Source organism: Macrobrachium nipponense, chromosome 27 (assembly GCF_015104395.2).
Source record: "Macrobrachium nipponense isolate FS-2020 chromosome 27, ASM1510439v2, whole genome shotgun sequence".
NCBI lineage: Eukaryota > Metazoa > Arthropoda > Malacostraca > Decapoda > Palaemonidae > Macrobrachium > Macrobrachium nipponense.
Window position 1 is genome coordinate 18,923,791 of NC_087216.1, and position 21,838 is coordinate 18,945,628.

General features: G+C 35.1%; 1 protein-coding gene across 9 annotated transcripts in view; it reads left to right on the forward strand.

Annotated features, from left to right (window-relative positions):
- Positions 1 to 21,838, forward strand: part of LOC135200885 (myocyte-specific enhancer factor 2-like) — a 696,318-nt gene that overhangs the window by 278,694 nt on the left and 395,786 nt on the right. Inside the window, exon 1 of one of the 9 annotated variants that reach the window (XM_064229614.1) lies at positions 21,477 to 21,499. The exons of the other annotated variants lie outside the window; for them this stretch is intronic. The gene's annotated coding sequence lies outside the window, so the exon portion shown is untranslated. Of the gene's footprint in view, positions 1 to 21,476; positions 21,500 to 21,838 lie in introns of those variants that run through there. 9 annotated transcript variants of the gene reach the window in all.

The window sequence follows — 21,838 nt, forward strand, 5'->3', positions numbered from 1 at the left end:
GTTATCAAGTCAGCAGTCACAGACGCAATTTTACGTATATTCATGTACTTGATGCTAAGTTTGGATATAGTACTATATAGGTAATAATTTTCTAGAACATTGTATATGCAGTCTCAAACGGTTGTGTGTATGTTCGTCAGTACTGTCTCTAGTATATATATATTTGCAACTTCTAATACTTTGTATCAGTCCTTCGTCAATGGCTTGGAAGTAAAGTCGAAACCGGTCATGACCTACACCCCGCCTCTTATTTTTCACCTGTGGATATGCGATTATATATATATATATATAATAATATATATATATATATATATATATATATATATATTTATTTTATATATATATATATATATATATATATATATATATATATATATATATATATATATATATATATATATATAGTACACGAACATGCGTGTGTCTCTCTCTCACTAGCTATGCAAAATCACGGAGAGATAGCTGTGGAACACCCGGAGAGATACAATAAAGACTGGCTGCTTTATTCGAAGGGGACAGTAATGACTTAGTTTCAAATTTAGAATACGGATATCTCGACCACTTACCCAGTATCGCCAAAGCCTCATTAGGGAAACGTGCATGTTAACCTGGACTCTTCGGCGCGCTCGCGCATTTCTGGCGAGCTTGCGTGCGGCGTACGTAAAGGGGCTGGGAATGCTGTCGCGTCTGGTGATAGGGAGTTTTGTGTATTTTAAGTGAGACCCGTATGGTGTGAGATTCCCTCTTGGGCAGCTCTTTGTGTCTTGGTCTGGAAGGAGTGGAGGTGATGTCTGTCTGCGTCCTTTGTGATTGCAGATAAGAGAGTCTCTGTCGTTGTTTGTGGTCGTTTGGGGTTGTTTGTGCATGTGTGCGCGTTTGTATGCATGTGGGAGGCTTCAGGATTCTGCATGTGGTGGTTGTCTGTTATGAAGCCATTTTTTTATATTTACTTGGAATCTCTGATGTGAGTTTAGACAAGGAACTTCTGTGCGAAATGTGACGTGTTTGTGCTCTTAGGAAATCTTGCGTATGTGTGTGTATGTGGTTTTTCTGGCTTGGTACGTTAGTTATAATGATCTTTGGGATCTCGAATCAGGAGTTCGAATGATGTGCCTTGATTTTTTAAAATTTATTTGTACAGACAGGTAAGACCGCTAATCATTTGTGACTTATGGTTCGGATCTGTCAAATTGCACGTTAATTTTCACTTAGAGTGAATAATTCGGTCTCATAAGATTCGTTTACGGGTAAGCTTGCATGTTCCTGTAAGGTTTCAGATCTTTCTGTCAGTTTTACCGACATTTTTTTAATAGATAGTGTGTTAAGAGACAGTTTGCTTTTTCATAAGCTCTCTATGATGTTATTATCATTCCAGATGATATAGGTGAAAGGGGCTGTTTCCAGACCTTATTCAGCATCATTATTTTACTGCAAGTTAAGAAGCTACAACTTTTCTTAGAGATCATCATCAGCTTTCTGAACCGTGGTAAACTCTCTCTCTCTCTCTCTCTCTCTCTCTTCTCTCTCTCTCTCTCTCTCTCTGTAAATTGTATCAGAAATGTAAGGTTTTAAAGCATGCTACGTTGAAGATTCGCCTTCCTTTCCATTTGGGGACTTGGATATTTCTAAAGAAGTGTCCAGAATAGATGTGTAATACATATCGAGTATTCTGCCTGGTTTGTCGCCTTAAGCAGCTCAGTAACAAACAAAGTGAGAGTTATCCTTTTAAAGGTTATGAGAGCTAGGAAGGTAAGTTGCACTTGCATTATTATCTGTTTAGTTTGTGGGTTTTTACGTACTTGAAATTCATTGGGTTATGTCGTCTTATGGTAAGGAATATTATTCCAACATGCTTTTTCTTCTGTTTTCCTAACTTGTTTCCACGGGTTGTGTCTTGTGTAATGTAGAGTTTAAGTGAAGGAGTTATATTGTATATAGAGAAGTTCTGCATTGTTCTGTATGAGAGAGAGAGAGAGAGAGAGAGAGAGAGAGAATTTCTGCATATCGTTCTATATGAACAGGGAGAGAGAGAGAGTCAGTTTCTGCAGTTTCTGCATAATCGTTCCCCATCAGAAGTAAAGAGAGAAAGACAGGCAAACAGAGAGAGAGAGAGAGAGAGAGAGAGAGAGAGAGGTACAGTGGTTACAAGGATTAGGATGTCTCAAAGACCTATTAATTAGTCCATCCGAGGATACATCGTGTGCTCACTGAGAGAGAGAGAGAGAGAGAGAGAGAGAGAAGAGAGAGAGAGAGAGAAATCGGTTTCTGCATAATCGTTCTCCGCAGAGGAAAACAGGATGACATACAGAGAGAGAGAGAGAGAGAGAGAGAGAGAGAGAGAGAAGTCGGTCTCTTCATGATCGTTCTCCATCTGAGGGAAAGAAAGACAAACATCCAGAGAGAGAGAGAGAGAGAGAGAGAGAGAGAGAGAGAGAGAGAGAGAGATCAGGGTGTTAGATTGCAACAATGGTGATTGTCGCCGAAGATGGTGTGTGTGTCTCTGCTCAGAGATGTTGCGGCATCGGTGACTGATGGCGATGTCTTCAAAATCTGTCTGTGTGCTCCTTATCCTGAAGACGGGGGTTGGGGAAGGGAGGGAGGGAAGATGATGATGTTGACGGTAAGGGGGAGGGAGGTTTTGTGCTGGAGGGCTCTTGGAAGGGGTGGGGGGAGGGGATGTTTGGTTGGTTAGGATCATGGGAGGCAAGAGTTCCCCTTGAGGGAATACGTTATCGTGTCTTTCGATGTCCCACGTTCTTAGATATTCTTCTCTCTCTCTCTCTCTCTCTCTCTCCGGTTTGTTGTTGTTGTTCTTATATAAGCAGCTTTGGTCTTTTGTTTTGACAATGAATTCATTTGTTTTTTGTTTCTCTTATCAGAGCAAAAATTTGTTAACAGTATATATTGTATATAATTGGCCATGATTTCGTTGGATTTTGTTAGTATTGTTATTTCCTTGTATCGGTTTGTTGCTGTTATTATTTCTGTTATTGTTTTTGTTGATTAGTCACTCCTACGTTGACTATTGTGGGTGTTAGCGAGTTGCCCGTGGAATTTGTAAATTAATGGAATTTATTTATTTATTTAATTATTAGTATTTTTTTAATTTTCGCTGTAAAGTAATAAAATTATTATTTATTATTTAACAAACTTTATAGCTTCATTAATAAAAGGAAATATATACAGACAAGCAACATTTCATAACTTCGTAATAAAAAAGACCGTTGATTTTTTTTTTCATCCTTTCATGAGTTTTCCGTGAATTAGATCATTTGGATAATCAGATAATTTATGTTTCCTGGTAATGTTGCCACTTTCTGGGAAATTTCAAGCACCACAATTAGGTTATGGGAGTGAGCAGAAAAATTGAGTCTTTTACTTGAAAAACAAATTAACAGTTAAGAAAAATCAAAACAACCGAAAAGTAAAATCTACTTGTTTTCAAGCTGAATTACTTAGTCTTTTACTTTAACAATTAACAAAAAAATCAAAACAACCGAAGAGTAAAATCTACTTTATTTTCAAGCTGAAAAATTGAGTCTCTTACTTAAAGAAATTAACAATTAAAAAAATAAAAACAATCGAAAAGTAAGATCTACTTTGTTTTCAAGTTTTTTTTTTTAACTTGGAAAAGTTGGCGAAAATTTAACAAATTTGATATAAGAACAATCGAAATATAAGAAGTCTACTTTGTTTTCAACCTTGTAGCTTTGTGTGTGTAAGGCAATGATGGATATGTACAGTGCACGTAATTATAGAAAATAGATTGATGACACAAGCCTCCAAACAACAAAGAACTGTACTATGTGAATGTAAGGAGAGAGAGAGAGAGAGAGAGAGAGAGAGAGAGAGAGAGAGAGAGAGAGAGAGAGAGAGAGAACAATGGCGCTTGCAAGATGCTTCAATGACTTCTTGTTAGGCAACTTGCAGTCACGAGAGGCGAATGCAGGTCGTTGTAGCCTGCAGTTTCCAAGGAAGAAATATGCCCTCACGAAATTCTGAGAGAGAGAGAGAGAGAGAGAGAGAGAGAGAGAGAGAGAGAGAGAAAACTCATGTCCTTATCCATGAACCCAAACAAAGGAAAGAGACAGAATAAAGTGGACAGTAGTGAGGAGTACATGTGAAGGTTATTATTATTATTATTATTATTATTATTATTATTATTATTATTATTATTATTATTATTATTATTATTATTATTATTATTCAGAAGATAAATCCGTTTTCGTATGGGACTAGACCACAGGGGCCATTGACTTGAAATTCAAACTTAAGAAGAATATGGTGTCCATTTGAAGATGCAGATGTAGAGGGGGAAAAATATTCAGGGGTCTGACGAAACTGGTTTTAAAGATATTTGGAGCGTCATGTATATATTATATATAATGTATTATAAATATTATTTTATAAGAAAGAGTTTTATTTATTTCGACGGGGGGGAGGGCGGGTCAAGAATAAACGTCAAGAACCAAAACTTCAAACCAAACTTCTTTTTATTAAAAAAAAAGAAGTTGACTAAAAACCACTTAGGGTATATTTCTATTCCAGATTCTGATTTTTCCTCCCTAGAAAAAAAATATTCAGTAAAAGTTACATTTTTTGCCTTGCTGTGAACGGGAATTTTCCTTCTGTAATACACGCATGGAATAAGTCTTTTCCATTTATATATATAACATATGCGATATGATGAAAAACAATATGTAGCAAATTTGAATTCAAATTATCTCCAGACAATCATCGCACGTATATTATATATATATATATATATATATATGTATGTTGTATATTATATATATATATTATATATATATATATATATATATATATATATATATATATATATATATTATAATGACCTAAAACCGGTGACGTTCTATGGAGACCACAGAGAAAATGCTAGTTTTTCGCTGGAACGTGAATTCGGGACCTGTCCTGTCCTCCTTGTATAAGAAACCGGTTCCGGTTATCCGTGATATTATCTGGCTTGTCTCGTAAATGGAAGATTACTATTGTTCAAAAACAGATTGTGCATATATATATATATAATATATAAATATATAATATATATATATATAATATATTATATAATAATAATCAATAATAATAATGATAATAATAAAAGGAGCCCATAAAACGCCAAAACATAGAGAGAAAATAATACATTTCAAGATACTGCTGTCTTTCTCTTCAGGTAGATGAATGAGAAGTTACTGAAAGATGGTATTCATACTAAGAGATCCATCTACAGTAAAGCCAATTTAGGCCACTCTCACTGATAATCGTTCTTTAATCCTCTTAAGCATTGGTTGAAAGAAAACTTTACCATGACATCTGATCCCATGTGCCCTTTTAGTGATCATTACCTGTCTCTGTTTAATATGTATATATATATATATATATATATATATATATATATATATATATATATATATAGTATATATATATAGATATATATATATGATATATATATATATATATATATATATATATATATATATAAATTGCTTCACATAGAGTCTAGAGAAACAGATTCTATGTTCAGACGTGCCGTCGTCTGACCCGGGCTCATCCCCTCTCACCACTGTAGGCTCCTCGATTGAGATATTCTTGGTCCTCCGAGCTTCAGGACGGTACGTAGTAGTGTCCTAGATGTTCGGACTTGCCGTCTTGATCCTTTCGTATAACCGTCCTTGTTGGGAGGATAGGTACATTGTATGTACAAATTTGCAAGGACGTATGTATACATAGTTTCTTGTATATTTGTTCTTATTTTCTCTCAGGTAAAAGATTTGACTCCATTTCACATAAGTGAATCATTGTTTTTTTAATAAAACTGGTGGTTACGATGTAGAAGGAAAGTTATAATAATAATAATAATAATAATAATAATAAATAATAATAATAATAATAATAATAATAATAATAATAATAAATAAATAAATAAATAAATAAATAATGTTCTGGCTGGAATAATCATGATAGTATTAATTAACATTATAGCTGCTATAAATAATAATAATAATAATAATAATAATAATAATAATAATAATAGCATTTCAACTGCGCCGTACGAACCAAGTACTAGTTAATTCGTTGGCTGTCGATGACAACAGTACCACTGCAGTTTCTCGCCTTGTGACCACGTCAGTCGCCGGAGCGAATAGTTAAGTGAAGTGTTTGAATAACTGGCGCTGAGAACAACAGTATTGGGAATCATTCTTTCCTTCTTTTTTTGTATAAACCAGTTGAGACTGTGTGTCGGGTGACCTTGTGGCACTGGACTTTTTTACCGAGGGATACCAGCCTTGAGTGTCTAACAGTTGGAGAATGAATAGGGCAATGACTTCAGTCCTTGTTTTTACAGAACCACCTCGCAACGTAAGGGTAGCGACCTTTTTTATTTATTTATTTTTTTGGCTTGAAAGATGGTATTATATTCACAAACACACACATACACGTAACATCAGTGTGCGAAATGTCACTAGCGAACAAAACCTTCATCATGTGTAGGTTTTTAGTATTTAAAGATTGTGTAAGGTGTGGGGTTTTCTTTGAAGGTTTTTCAATGTGTGTAGTTGTTCTATGTTTTTAAGGCTTTTCATTGTGTAGGTTCTCAATATGTTTAGCATCTTTCTGTATATGTGCTTAGTACGTTTTTCAGCAAGCGTGGATTTTCAATAGGCTTAAGATATATTATTGTGTAGGTTTTCTGTATGTTAAGTATTTATTATTATTAGTCTGCGTTTTCCGTATCATTAAGATTCTTCATTGCGTCGGTTCTTGTGTTTTAGGCTTTTCAGTATGTGTAGGGTGTCGATTTGTGTAAGGTTTTTTGTTTATAAAGTTTCAATAGATTGAAATTTTGTGTATCTATTTTTTAAGATTTTTCTGTATGTGTAGGTTTTCAGTTTGTAAGGTTTCTTAGTGTGTAGATTTTGCTCTATCCAAAGTTTTTTTAGTTTGTGTAGGTTTTCAATGTGTTAGGTCTTTAGTGTATAGTATGTGAGTTTATTTAAGATTTTTCAATACGTTGAAGGTTTTTCAGTAAGCAGGTTTCAAAGTGAGTTTTTTTAGTGTGTACAGTGTCAGTATATTTAACAAAGCGCGATCCAACTTCCAGCTTACTCGGGACGTGTGTAAGATTTTCTCCTCACGCATAAGTTAACATTATATTCCTAACTTTTAACGTAAATTACGAGCTAAAATCTATGTTCAAATAGAGCCTTATTTCACCAAAGAAAATGTATTTAAATACGCTTTATTTTACTAGAAATAATATTTCTGTACTGTTGAACATCCACATTATAATTCTTTTACATTTTCATTCTAACAAATAAATCATTAATATCCTATTCTAAAATTCCTGTATCTTAAACTTGATGGGAAATCCTTTCTTCAGACCTATTTAGGCTCTTCAATCGACCTCTCCTACCCTCTCAACAACAAGAAAGTAGCTTGTGGGCTTACCCCCCGAGTAAGCGAAAATTTTTAGTATGTTTAAGTTTATTTTTTATTTTTATTTTTCTTTTTCTTTTTTTTTTTCTTTTTTTGATATTATGTGTAATTTTTCAATACATTCAAGACTTGTCGATGTCTGTCCACCGAATTTGTTCGCGCTCACTCACGCAGTCCAACCCTTCAATTGAATCAGTTTCGGTTCAAAGGTCAGTGACCCCTCCAAAGTCGATGGGAGTTTATACGTCGTGTCACGAGGTTGAAGGATCGTATCCCAGTCTCGGGAATGTATTGTCGTGAGTACAATACCTCGGGTTCGCATTGTATGGGGGAGAAGGGAGATTGTTCTCCTGCGAAACGCACATTCATATTTTTGCTTACGCATTGTATGAAAAACAGGGTACGAACACAGGCGCGTAAGAACACATCGCACAATATGGCTGGCTGACATATGCCTCCTCTCCCCCAGGGAGAAAGAGACTCTCTCTCTCTCTCTCTCTCTCTCTCTCTCTCTCTCTCTCTAAGTGCTCTGTAGTAAGTTCATATTTTCTCAACTATTTACTTAACTTCGTGTCTATTAGTAACCTAAACAACGAAGTGAAGAAAATAAATAGAGAATGTGAAGTTATTTAAGAAACCATTCTATATATATATATATATATATATATACTATATATATCTGTGTGTGTGTGTGTGTGTGTGTGTGTGTGTGTGTGTGTGACAGATCGTTTATTAGAGGTCAGCAATAGGTTTGTTTCTTTACGAGACACTTCTCGACCACAGATGGCGGAAAACGATCCATTCCTTCTTCCATTTTGGGACTGGATGCGATCCGACCTTGTGAGTTCGATCGTGGGAGGAATTGATTGTATTGTTATTAGTATTGTTATTACCGAGAAATTCAGTGTCGTGATTGAATAACAGAAATCCACAGTTATATAAACCAATTGTATTTGTATCTTGTACAAGTTATTAAATTTATTTATGAAACTGAAGTTGTTATTATTATTATTATTATTATTATTATTATTATTATTATGATATTATTATTAGTAATATGATGTATATTATTATTATTATTAGTATTATATTATTATTAAGTACATATGGAACAGGACCACCATTAATTTTTTGTTAAAAGTAGGTATGATTTGAATACAATTGAAAAGGTTATATATTATTATATATATACGTATATATATATATATATATATATATATATATATATATATATATATATATATATATATATATATATATATATATATATATATATATATATATATATATATATATATATATATTATATATATATACATATATATATTTTATATATATATATATATATATATATATATATATATAGAAGAATTTTAAGTAGTATTTATAACTGTATGAGAATTTTAGTTAATAACCCTAAATGAAAATAATATTATTGTTGTTGTTGTTGTTGTTGGTTGTTGTTGTTGCTGCTGCTTCTGAACTTGCTCTGAATTCAAGTCCCGTCCTTCCTTTTAAACTCGTTCTTGTGTTGGCTTGTTCTATCCTGCTGCTGCTGCTTGTGATGCTTGATCGATCTTGCTCGTGTCTGCCTGCTTGCTTGCTTGCTTGCTTGCTGGTGGTAGGTCGTCCTCCCTGTGACCTTTATGTGGGCATAAGTTGCTTGTTTTTAACGGGACGAGTTTTTTCGACTCCATCTTTTTATTTTATTTTTATTTTATTTTTGTACCCATGGATTGTTAATACAATGCATTGTGAGAGAGAGAGAGAGAGAGAGAGAGAGAGAGAGAGAGAGAGAGAGAGAGAGAGAGTTGTGTGGTCTGTTGAGCAGATGACTTTATAGTGAGTTCCAAAAGAAAATGTTTAACTTGTCTATCGCGTTAAAAAAAAAAAAGTTTAAATATATGTGATCATATATATGCAGACCGTACCCGCCCAATACTCCTCTCTCTCTCTCTCTCTCTCTCTCTCTCTCTCTCACACACACAAGTTCAACAATTTATATGCCTCTCTCTCTCTCTCTCTCTCTCTCTCTCTCTCTCTCTCTCCTTACGCTGCGTTTTATTATCAAATCAACTTCTCTCACAGTTCATGTATTCTCTTCCACCCATGTCATTATTTTTTTTTCATCTTCAATGTACAGCATTTACATGATTTTATATTTACATATTTTCAAGTTCCCACTGTAACTACAACCATTAAAATGTATATCAAGTTCTACAAGTAAATTTTTTGTTTTCTTTAAAGTGAAAACTGTTGAGATGGCGTTTTGTCCGTCCGCATGCACTTTTTCTGTCCGCCCTCAGATATTAAGAAATACTGAGGCCAGAAGGCTGCAAATTGCTATGTTGATCATCCACCCTCCAATCATTAAACATACCAAATTGCAGCCCTCTATCCTCTGTAGTTTATATTTTATCTAACGTTAAAGTTAGCCATAATCGTGCGTCTTACACTGCAACAATATAGGCCACCACGGCCGACTGAGAGTTTCTTACAAAGTTAGCCATAATCGTGCGTCTGGCGTTTCAACAGTACAGGCCACCACAGCCGTGGCTGAGAGTTTCATACAGTATTATAGCTGCACTGAAAACAGGTGGGCCCAAGAAACTTTGGCGCATATTTTACTTAGTTTTTATTCCAAGACAATATTAGCAACAGTCGAGAGGTTTGAAGAGTAGGACAACTAAACCGCCGTCTCCTTTTACTTCTTTCATACAAAACTGCCTCCCCACCAAATTTATTTACTTTTTCTCTTACGCACGAAGTTGGCAGGTGGTCTTCGGCGAACAATTTTGTTGTTGTGGTCTTCGTACGCCTGAGGACTGCCAGTCGAAGTTATAGGACCCGTTTAGAATGCTTTATGGCCCTACTTTTTTTTTTTTTTTTTTTTTTTTTTTGCTTGTGACGTCTAGAAAGAAACCCTTGAGTAGCAAGCAAGCAGAGCAGACCGAAAGCAGTGACGTCGTTACTATATCGCTCCCGCTGCCCGGCGGTTAATTATGACGTCATCGGTAACGATGACGATTGGGAGTTTTTATTTTTATTTTATTTTATTTTATTTATTTTTTTTTGTTTTACTATTTTTTTATTTTTGCCTTACAGGGGATGATGTCAGGCGTCTCTTTTTGTGTGTTTGTGTCTTTTTATGTGAGTTATATTTTTTTATTTTTTATTCTTTTTTAGGTGTGATGGATTGTGGGTTATCAGCGCCGAGCGCGACGTAATTTTGGGATGCAATTGCTCGACTGGCGTAAATAATTCTTGTTTAGAACGGGTTTTAGTGGAGAGAGAGAGAGAGAGAGAGAGAGAGAGGGCGCAGTAAATTGCATAGCGGTAAATAGTGGTTTGTGGACAGAGAGAGAGAGAGAGAGAGAGAGAGAGAGAGAGAGATAAGATTGTCAAGAGACTGTGTAATGACATACTGATATTGGAGGAGATGAAAAAATATAATAATCGTAAATGATGTTCGTAGCAGTGACTAAGAGAAAGACTTTTTATGAAAAGTCCAGTATCTGTTAGGATTATATGCTGCAGACTTCGGGCCATTTTGATAAACCATCGTAGCCATGAAATTCTGTATTTGCCTTCAGTTTTATATTGATTATTAATAGATAAAAGATTGTCGGATCTATTGAAAGCCGCAGTTGTAGAATTAGACCGGAAAACCATATAATTCCTTCCTTTCAGGTAACACAGAACATACAATGGTAAAACTAGCGTTTGAACTGATTTTTATTTTATTAAATGCATCAAATATACGTATTGGCAAATCACAGTTTCTTTGTAGTTCGGTAATCTCTCCAGTTGGGGAGATTAGTCGATGGAGTTAAAAAAAATAAGGGTTTCTCTTGCTTTTTGAATAATACTCAGTTACTTTACTGTTATTAGTATGATTTTCCGTTGATGCTGTCATTTCGCGCTTTTTCTACTAGATTAGCGAAGAGAGCGAAATTGATAATTAACCGTAACAGAAATGAGTCATTAAAATGCACAGAATTTAAACAATCTTTAATTAGAAAGTAGCAGCTCTCGTAAAATTTCGCTGAGAGGAATTTGATGTCAGGCCAAAAGAATCAGTTGATGCTGAAAAAAGGGGGGGAGGGTTTACGGTCTTAAGAATTGGTATTTTTTTATATAAAAATAAATGAAAGTATGGCTACGCGTGTATTGTGGTGTTTTAAGAAAAGCACACTTTTGTTGTTGTAATGTGAGTACTGAGCAATATTCCGCCTACATCTGAACTAGCAGATATTTCTTTCGGAACCTCAACTTTGGTCTTCCCGATCGTATGATTGGTTGATGCTGGTTGGAAATGAATGAAAGCAGCGTTCAGTGTAACACGAAGATGGTAGATCGTTGAACATAAAGCCTAGATTTGGAGTTGATGTACAAGGAAGAATTTAGAACCTCACCCGAAGAACTGAGGCACCGTGTGTAATGCTCACTAAATACCAAAGGGTTCTACAAACAGAGTAATTGGGGGCCTGACAGGTGGATATTCCCCAAAATAAATTAATGAATAAATAGATAAATAAATAAATGAATAAATAAATAAATAAATAAGCAAGAATGGAGATGTATTTATTGAATGTGTGTGTTTTATGTGCGCAGTGCATGAATGTATGTACTGACACATTCGTACGCAGTGTTGGTATGATGAAAATATATTTGTGAATGTGTATGCTTGAATGTGCAATGCAATGCATGTATGTATCCTCAAAAATACTTGCGCAATGCTGTTATGATGAAGATGTATTAGTGAATGTGTGTGTTGATTGCGTCAAGCATACATGTATGCACTAACACATGCATATGTACTGCTATTGTGATATATTTTTGAGTGTGTAATGCACATATGTATGTATGTACTGACTCAAAATTCCCAAAGCTATTATATATGTTTTTTTTTTTTAACTTGCGGTACGAAAGGAGAAAGTCTGTCCCAAACACGTGTGTACGTGCGCGCGCACGTGCTTGCATGCTCGTTTACCAGTTGTAATTTGGGTCGAGGGGGAAAGGGGGTAGGATGATGGGATGTGGTGGTTCTCGGTTCAAAGAGTATTCATTTAGCCAGTGCCTCCAAGGCACAATTCCAGTCGCCTTCCAGTCATAATCCAGCCGTATGTCTGGAAATTACATCAAGAAGAGAGTTTGCCTGCGGGTGCCAACTCGAGACCTTTTCAGACCCTTTTGGTAACCCACAATTTCGACCACGTTTTTTTTTTTATGATTTATTTTCTTGTTTTGTTTGTGTTTTTTTGACCTGATTTTTTTTTTTTTTTTTTTTTTTTTTTTTTTTTTTTTTTTTTTTTTGCGGTTTGAGTTGTACTGTCCATCAGTTTTTTTTTTTTTTTTTTTTTTTTTGCTGTCATGATTATTTTTCAGCAAGCTTTGAAATTTTGACTTTATCGTTTCAATATACTTTATGTTCCATATTTTGGTAATTTTGATAAGTGCCCCAGATTCGTAATTTTTTAAAATTCTTATTGTCCAAGATTTTTTTTTGGAGGGGTTTGTGTAAATATATGTATTGTAACTTTTGTATTTTATTCAAGAAGAAAGAAATTTATGAGATGGATATGTTGGAATGTTACGTTTATCTGTGATAGGTCCTTGTGATAAGTTGACCAACTCATATTAGAGCAATTCGTTCTCATGTATTGTCTATAATTCGACACAGGAACAATGCCACATAAGCATCCTTTTCCCGCGATCGACCTCGATTCAAATTAGAATTATTTTTTTAAATTTTTCTCATGTATTATCGTCAACCATTCGTCACATGAAAAATAGGGCCCATTTGAAACCATTTCCCGCCAACTAGTGTCGAAAGAACTTGAATACAGCAAAAGGAAATAAATCGGGGAAGCTCCATTTCTCCATATACGAAATGAAATAAAGTTTAAAAAAAAAATTATATTTGTTAGGAGATTTTCGGATTTGGTCGTTTCGCCCTGAGGTCTCTCAAAAGCACTTTCTTCAAGAAACTTTCCACTCGGGACTTTCCTAACAGGTTAAAAAAATAAAAATAATGCGAGAACGATCAACACCCAGCAAGTAATTCATCATGTGTTGGCCCGCCACTGGTGTATATATATAACCTTCGTGTAATTGCGTCCCATTATCTGTTATTGTGCTTTTGGGGGTGACTGCTGCTGCTGCTGGGTGTTGGGTGTTCTTTCACCCGGGCGTGAAAGCACACGACACGACGCCCCAAATACTTACTGTTCGAGTGGGCCGATGCGAACAGACATTTATCGGCATGGGGGTGAGTGCGGCCAATATGTTTGTGATCCGTCTGCTTGCTATATGTGAAGCAATGGCCCAGAATGCTGCATACTACTATTATTTTCTCCTCCTCCTCCTCCTCTTCTTCTCTTCTGACCTGTCTCCTCCTCCTTTTATTCTTCCTCCTCCTCTCCTCTCCTCTTCCTTCTTCTCTTCTTTTTCTTCTCTTCTTTTCTTCTCTCCTTCCTTCCATTCTTCTCCTTCTTCTTTTTCTTTTCTTCTTATCTTCTTCTTCTTCTTCTTCTTCTCTTCCTCCTACTTCTCTCTTCTTCTTCTTCTTCTTCTTCCTTCCTCTTTTCCTCCTTCTCTCCTCCTCTCCTCCAGTGTAATAGATCATTACACACCTTCGGCACCTTGGGGAAGGCGGTGGGAACTTACTGGGAACCACTTCAGGGGACTGGGGACGTCCATTGTGGGTCAGATGTCGCTCTATTGGCAGTATTTTCGAGCGTGGAGATATAATTGCAGAAAAAAAAAGTAATGGCTGCGGTTTCTTACACTTGCGATAAAGCGTTTGCTTGTGCGCTTGTTTGTGCTTGTCCTTGTGTATGTGCGTGCGTTTGTGTTGTAAATGAACAGCTGATTGTTTTTTTTTTTTTTTGCACCAGTAGACAATTTATGGTGATGAGTTTTTCTTTCTGCGGCGAAGTAGAAAATCAGAGAGAATGGGGAGGGGGTAGGGGAACGGGGGGGGGGGGGGGGGATGGGAGGTATTATTTTTGGGCTTGAGTACTCGTTGCGAACAATTAACTTTGTGGTCATAGCTCGTAGTACTCATACTTTTACTTTTTTTGACAGGTGAAATATATTTGTCTCCACGCATTTCACCTGTTCAATGGTACGTCTCTCTCTCTCTCTCTCTCTCTCTCTCTCTCTCTCTCTCTCTCTCTCTCTCTCTCTCTCTCTTCACACTTTATCCAACGCGAATTTTCACTTTGCCATTGACTTCGTACTAAGGTTTATATTATATTTTGACAACAGAGTCTGCTGAGTAGAGTTTAAAAATCATTGCAAAGATTTGTGTGTCCAGTATAGTATTTAGCGCTCTGCATGAAGCCTGTCATATATTTTGGAATACTTTTGTTGAGTGACATTTATTATATATTTTATCTCTTTTTCATGAACTTACAAGGTGAGGTAGTTATACGACTTCAAATACTATTTATTGAGAGAGCAGGGTCGTGATTTTCAGCGTGCTATATATTTATACTCTTGAATTACGTAGTATGTATGTATTCCCAATGAAACTTGGGATATACCTTTAGAATAACAGTTCAGTTAATTTTAACAGCCAATTAGTAGAACTGTTTGGACGACTAAACTTTGGTAATAAATACCAATTCAATTATGGCTATGTTATCATCTCTTGTGACCGTTGTAATTATTGCAATAACCACTATTAGTTTTGCAACCTTTGGAATGATCACCGCGGCTTTTGATATGACTGTAGTTGCTTTTGAAACCTTTCTATCGCTCCTCTGGTGGTCAATTTAGCTCACATAATAATCACCATAGCTATTGTGGTGATCTCTTGGATGATCCGTTATAGTTCTAGGGGACCATGGTAGATCTTGGGATGATCTCTTGAAATGATTATCATATCTCTTGGGATGACTTGTAGGGCTAGAAATGACTCTTATAGTTCCTGAGATGATTTCTGTAGCTCATGGAATGACCACTATCCTTTTTAAGATGTTTTATGTTCGTAAAATAACTCGTCGTCGGCAACATTTCTCAGAATCGTAGGGAAAGGACATGGTTGACATTATTTAGGCTGTGGAGGGGGTGGGTTGGGGTGGGTGTTAAGTCAGTCATGGTCAGAAAGAAACGTCAGCAGGAAATATAGTACTCTTTATGATTTTCTATTGTCACACCACGAAAAAAAAATGTGATGGTGGTTCGCTTCGTAACGTGACGAAGGAATTTTCTTTTGTTCATTTTGATAAAGATGTTGGTAATAAAAAGGACACTTTCAGGCTTGACATCTGTGTCTCATAAATGAAGTAAAACCTCATTTTTCTACGTCTCATGAAATGAGATAGGCAATATTGAAAGGAAACTTTCAGAAAACCTCATTTTTCTACGTCTCATGGAATGAGTTAGGCAACATTGAAAGAAAACAAGCATTCAGAACACCTCATTTTTCTACACGTCTCATGAATTCAGTTAGACAACATTGAAAGAAAAAATGTATTCAGAAGCCCTTATTTTTTCTACATATCTCACGAAATGAGTTAGAAAACATTGAAAGGAAACTAACATTCAGAACTCCTCATTTTTCTACGTCTCATGAAATGAGTTACAACATTGAAAGAGAAAATAATTTACAAAACCTCATTTTTATATGTCTCATGAATTGAGTCAGACAACATAGAAAGAAAACATATATTCAGAAAACTTCATTTTTCTACATATCTCACGAAATGAGTTAGAAAACATTGAAAGAAAACACATTAAGAAAACCTCATTTTAAACGTCTCATGAAATGAGTTAGGCAACATTGAAAGAAAACATACATTCAGAAAACCTCATTTTTATACATGTCTCACGAAATGAGTTAGAAAACATTGAGAGGAAACATTTATAATAACGGATAAATACATCATTTCCCTCATTCTTCAGAGACACACGAAAAACCAGACCTGTTAGCCAACTGCAGCGATGGACAGGAGGAGGAGGACCAGAGACCAAATGGAAAAAATGAAAGTGAAAAAGGAAACCGCCTGTCTCACCCCCATTATTAAATTCGATTAAGACGCCCCCCGACGACTGCAAAACGCCCTTTCCACGCCCTCTTGGTTTTCCTCGGGGTGGGGGTTGGGGGTTCTTGTAAACGTCGGCCATTGTCATTGGGGTTCACGTAACTGCCGGAAACGGTAATCAGAACACGTTCTCTGCTCCCAATCCCCAATCCCTGTTTCCCCCCCCCCCCCCCCCTCCCCCCCCCCCCCCCCCCCCCCCCCCTCCCACATCCCCACACACCAAAGTCCCAATCCGTAACTTTTCTTTTCCTTTCTAGATAAAGTCAGGGGGGGCGCGATTTAGTTTCTAGGAAATTCATTTCTTAACAGTTGCTCTCGTTAATTTTTTTTTCTCATAATTTAGTTTTTAATTTTTTATTTTTTTTTTGCGGTCATGTTGATGTTTCTTTTGGTGGTGGTGATTGTGTCTCTTATGCTGTTAGTTTATAATATTATATATATATATATATATATATATATAGTGTGTGTTATAATGTATTATATATATATATATGTATATGTATATATATATGATATATGATGATGTATATTAATTATATATATAGATATATACTATATATATATATATTATTATATATATATTTATATTAATATGTTATATGTATTGTGTGTGTGTTGTGTGTGTGTTGTTGTGTGTGTGTGTGTGTAAATGTGTGTATGTATATATAATTTGGCTGATTAATTTTTGGAAGTTTTCAGTTTATGGGATCATCAAAATTCATTGCAAGAAGACGAATTATGAGACGAAAGCAGGATGTGAACCAGAAACACCTGGGGAAGGACAATTTAAAAAAAAAAACAGCTACCCCGACTAGGAAGTAAACTGAGAAGAAGAAGAATAGGAAGTTTCTTTGCTTCAAGGAATTCTCTTAAATGTTCCCTCTTCAGAATTTTTTTTTTATTTTGGAATTTCCTTCAGCGCAGGTCATGTGTGACGGCTATGAATAATCTTATTTTAGCTTTTATCACTAATGCTTCACAGGACCAAGAAACAACAGGAATAAGAAAAAATTTGTAAAGGTAAAACAAAAAAAAAATTAATAACAGCCGTGGCACAGGAAAAAAAAATTAGGAAAAATAATCTCTTTTAACTTGACAAAGAAATGTGACCCGCCAGATGGCTTATGAGAGCGTCTGTTAAAAAATGAATACCATGAATACATATTATATATATATTATATATATATATATATATCTATATATATATATATATATATATATATAATATATACATGCATATACATATACAATATTTTATTTATATATATGGACAAAAGAAATGTGACCCGCCAGATGGCTTATGAGGACGTCTGTAAAAAAATGCAATACAGGATTAAAAAACATATTATTCTATATATATAATATATATATATAGTAATATATATATACCTATACAGATGTAATAATATTATATATATATATATAATATATATATAATATATATATATCTATATATAGACAAGAAATGTGACCCGCCAGATGGCTTATGAGAGGCGTCTCGGTTAAAAAATGAATACCACGTGAAATACAATATATATATATATATATATATATATTATATATATATATATATACTATATATATATATAATACACACATGCACTATACCTATATATTTCTTTCAAATATTAACTGTATATGTATACTATATATATTATATTACTATATATATATATATAATATATATATATATATATATATATACTATACATATATACTATACTATATTATTATAACTAATTAATATATATATCTACCGCTTATATATATCATACCTGTTATAATAACATATATACTACTAAGTATACTAATATATAATATATATAAGCTACCTATATATATATATGTGTGTGTGTGTGTGTGTGTATGTGTTTGTATATATAGCTATATAGATACACTACATTAAGTGTTCATTTATCACAGGTCGAGTGACTGGTCAGATAAAGTTTCTCCATCTTTCCAGCTATCAGCCCTGCGCTTTGGAGAAACGGTGAAAACCTAAATTGATAGATAAGTGACAAAGGGAAGAGAGAGAGAGAGAGAGAGAGAGAGAGAGAGATGCTTGACTGACTGAGTTTTGCAAATCATCCGCCATATTGTAATGATTCTGCAGACGCGGTTCGTCACGATTCGCTTCATCATCATCATCGTGTCTTATTCGATTTCATTTGAGTACCGGAAGTGATCGCTGCTGCTTTGTTAACGGCGAGGAGTCCGAAGCATCTGCTAGGCGTAAGGAACGCAGTTATAATCTCTCTCTCTCTCTCTCTCTCTCTCTCTCTCTCTCTCTCTCTCTCTCTCTCTCGAACTTCTCTGCTCTGCTGGTCATTCGATCTCCGAGTAGTGAATTGGAACATTGTTGAGGCTGGTCAGTATATCTGACGGTGGCTTGGAATTGTCAGCTGTCGTTGGTACAGTAGTTATATTATAATATATATATATATATAATATATATGTATATATATATATATATATATATATATATATATATATATATATACATACATATATATATATATATATATATTAATATATATATATATACACACATACATCTATAACATATATGTGTATGTATGTATAATTAAGAGTAAATATATATATATATATATATATATATATATATATATATATGATATATACATACATACATATATAATTGTATCTGGGAGTAACACGTTTGTTACCCATCAGCTGAACAAAGCTGATAAGATTTGGGCCTGTTCAATACAGAGATCGGTGACCACCAAGTAATGCCCGAATCCCTTTTTTTCACGAATTCCTTATAAACATCAGATTGGCTGGTCATAAATATAACACACTCATCTAAACGATACCTGCCGAAGATCAGGAGGGTAGGACCTTCTGAAGCCAGTTCCTCCAGAAGAGAAAAATGCAATTTTTTTTTTTTTTTTTGCTCATTGTGGGGATAATCTTACAAGTTACGAGCAACTGAACTGTCGGCACGTATTGATCCAGTTGCCGAAAGAACAGTAACACGTACGATTGCGTAGCCGTAAATCTCGTAAACAAGCTCTTTCCCTGATTCGCCATCTTGCCCGAAAGAAAAGAAATAGTAATTTCCGGTGAAATGTTTGTCTATACTGCATGGATAGTTCATGTTATTATGTTCTGCGTTGACCGGTTTCATAAGTTTCGTTCTACTTCAGAACAAGCCAGCACATCGTCCTTTTATCATGGACATTCTCATCCAAAGGAAACCGATATAATCCTTTAATGGTGGGAATGTAGGTTATGGTTACTCGGTGGGGGCGGGTGGGGGGGGGGATGCGTTAGGAAATCTTACCATTATTTTCCTCAGAAGTTTGATTTCTCTTTCATCTAAGTGATCGCTTCAGTTTTGTGCCGGATCACAGAGGCAGGCAGAGTTTCAACAGAACGCGAGACAAAATATTTGATGTAATATTATGAATTTTGACTCAACTCTCAAATCAATTTTTCGAAATGCTTCATCATTAACGCCATCACCCTACACACTTCATCTCATATTATCAGAAGAGTTAGTATACCAAGAACAGGATTTTTTTCATGTTTATATTAATTTGTTTTAATGAAATTGGTTTGGTAACTTCATTTTGTATAGGCGTTTCCGTAATAAAGTGATTTTTTATGTTTAGATTGATTTTTTTTTATTAAATTGTTTTATCTTCATTTTGTATTGGCGTTTCCTTCATAACAAAGAGATGTTTTAATCTAAGTATTTTTGCGAAATCTTACCCCATTACAAGTAGAGGTTTTTGAGCGGCAGGAAATAGTGTAATTTTGAAGTACAGACATGACGCACACAAACAGACTATAGATCGAGTAAAGAATGTTTTCATTGGAGTCATCTGTGTCATTTGACATCTGCTTGATGTCTTGGTGCTCATAATCTTGGCTGAAATGGGTCATTCAGACGCTTATTTCATGCTGTTGTGCTTTGGCTTCTGAACTTTGTAGGTTTGTACATAGACACATTGCATAATGGAGAGAGAGAGAGAGAGAGAGAGAGAGAGAGAGAGAGAGAGAGAGAGAGAGAGAGAGAGAGAGAGAGAGAGAGTTGTGGTAGAAAGTTCTTGATCCCATGGTACAGATTTCCTGAAATCTTAGCAGCGTTGATTGTCTTGAAGTATACGCTTAGAGATTGACTTTTCGAGAACCGTTTTCGGCTTGAACGCTTCTAGATTGTGGCAGAAATCGTTGAGGAGAGGAATTGGGTTCTTTCGGAATTATTTACCGTTTTCTTTTCTTATCTTCCGTTATTGTTGTTTGCTCTTTCATGGAGAAGTTCAAAAAAATGGGTTTATGTTCGGTTGACATTTCCTCGTTCGTAAGGTACTAAGTAGATCTCTTTGAAGAAACCGTTGTTTTTTGCTAAAGGTTGAATTTCAGGTAAATGGCCCCTTTTGACTTGTTCCTCTATTTGAATTCATTTTATCTATTTGTTAATTTCTGTATTACTATTTTTTTTTTAAATAAGTGTGGTCTCTTCTTTCTGTATTTGTCTTTATCTCGTCTGCCTTCTTTCTAATGAACACCATCATTTTTGGAAACTTGAACTTCAAGTCAATGGCCCTTGTGGACTTGTTTCAGATGAATATGGAAGTAGAATCCAGTTGATCATAGCCGTTGCAACGCCAGATTGCGTAAATTAATCAGTCGTTGAATCAGTTTATATCACAGCTGTTGGTGCCGGTTTTGACTAGCAAATAAAAAACTATACGGTTATTTAATGTAAAAAATGAACAATTGCCAATATTTAGATTTTTGATATTGCTGATATCCTTATTATTTGAACGGATGGTCTATGTTACATCATATCATGATGTCATCAAATGTTTTTTCTTCTTTCCAGGTATGGCGAGTTGTGGGTTGTTGTTACCCGATAACGTTTGTACACCTGCGGATTGTAGCACAGGTGTACATCTGAGTAGTTACACTAAGCATGTTATGGCGGGCGACGGGTACACGATTCGCTGCTTTAGATGAAGGTAAATGGGCGGAATTTTCGTTTTCCACTGGTTTTATTTAAAAGGTGGGGAAATATAATTGGTGCTTTAATGTCGACACGATTGTGCGGAAATAATTGTTTAAACGAGTGTGTATCTTTTTTGTTGTACGTAACGAAAGCCATCTTTTCTATGAATTTTCGGATGTCATTTATTTTTATTTTTAAAAATTTACTCGTTTTGATTTCTTGCATGTTACGTTTATGATTGCCATGCTTGAATGCTGTTAGAATTTTAATACCGATTCCAACAGTCAGTTTTGTGTATATAAGTTGTTAACTGAAGTTAGGGTTTTATTGAATTAACGTAAGAGCTAGGTCC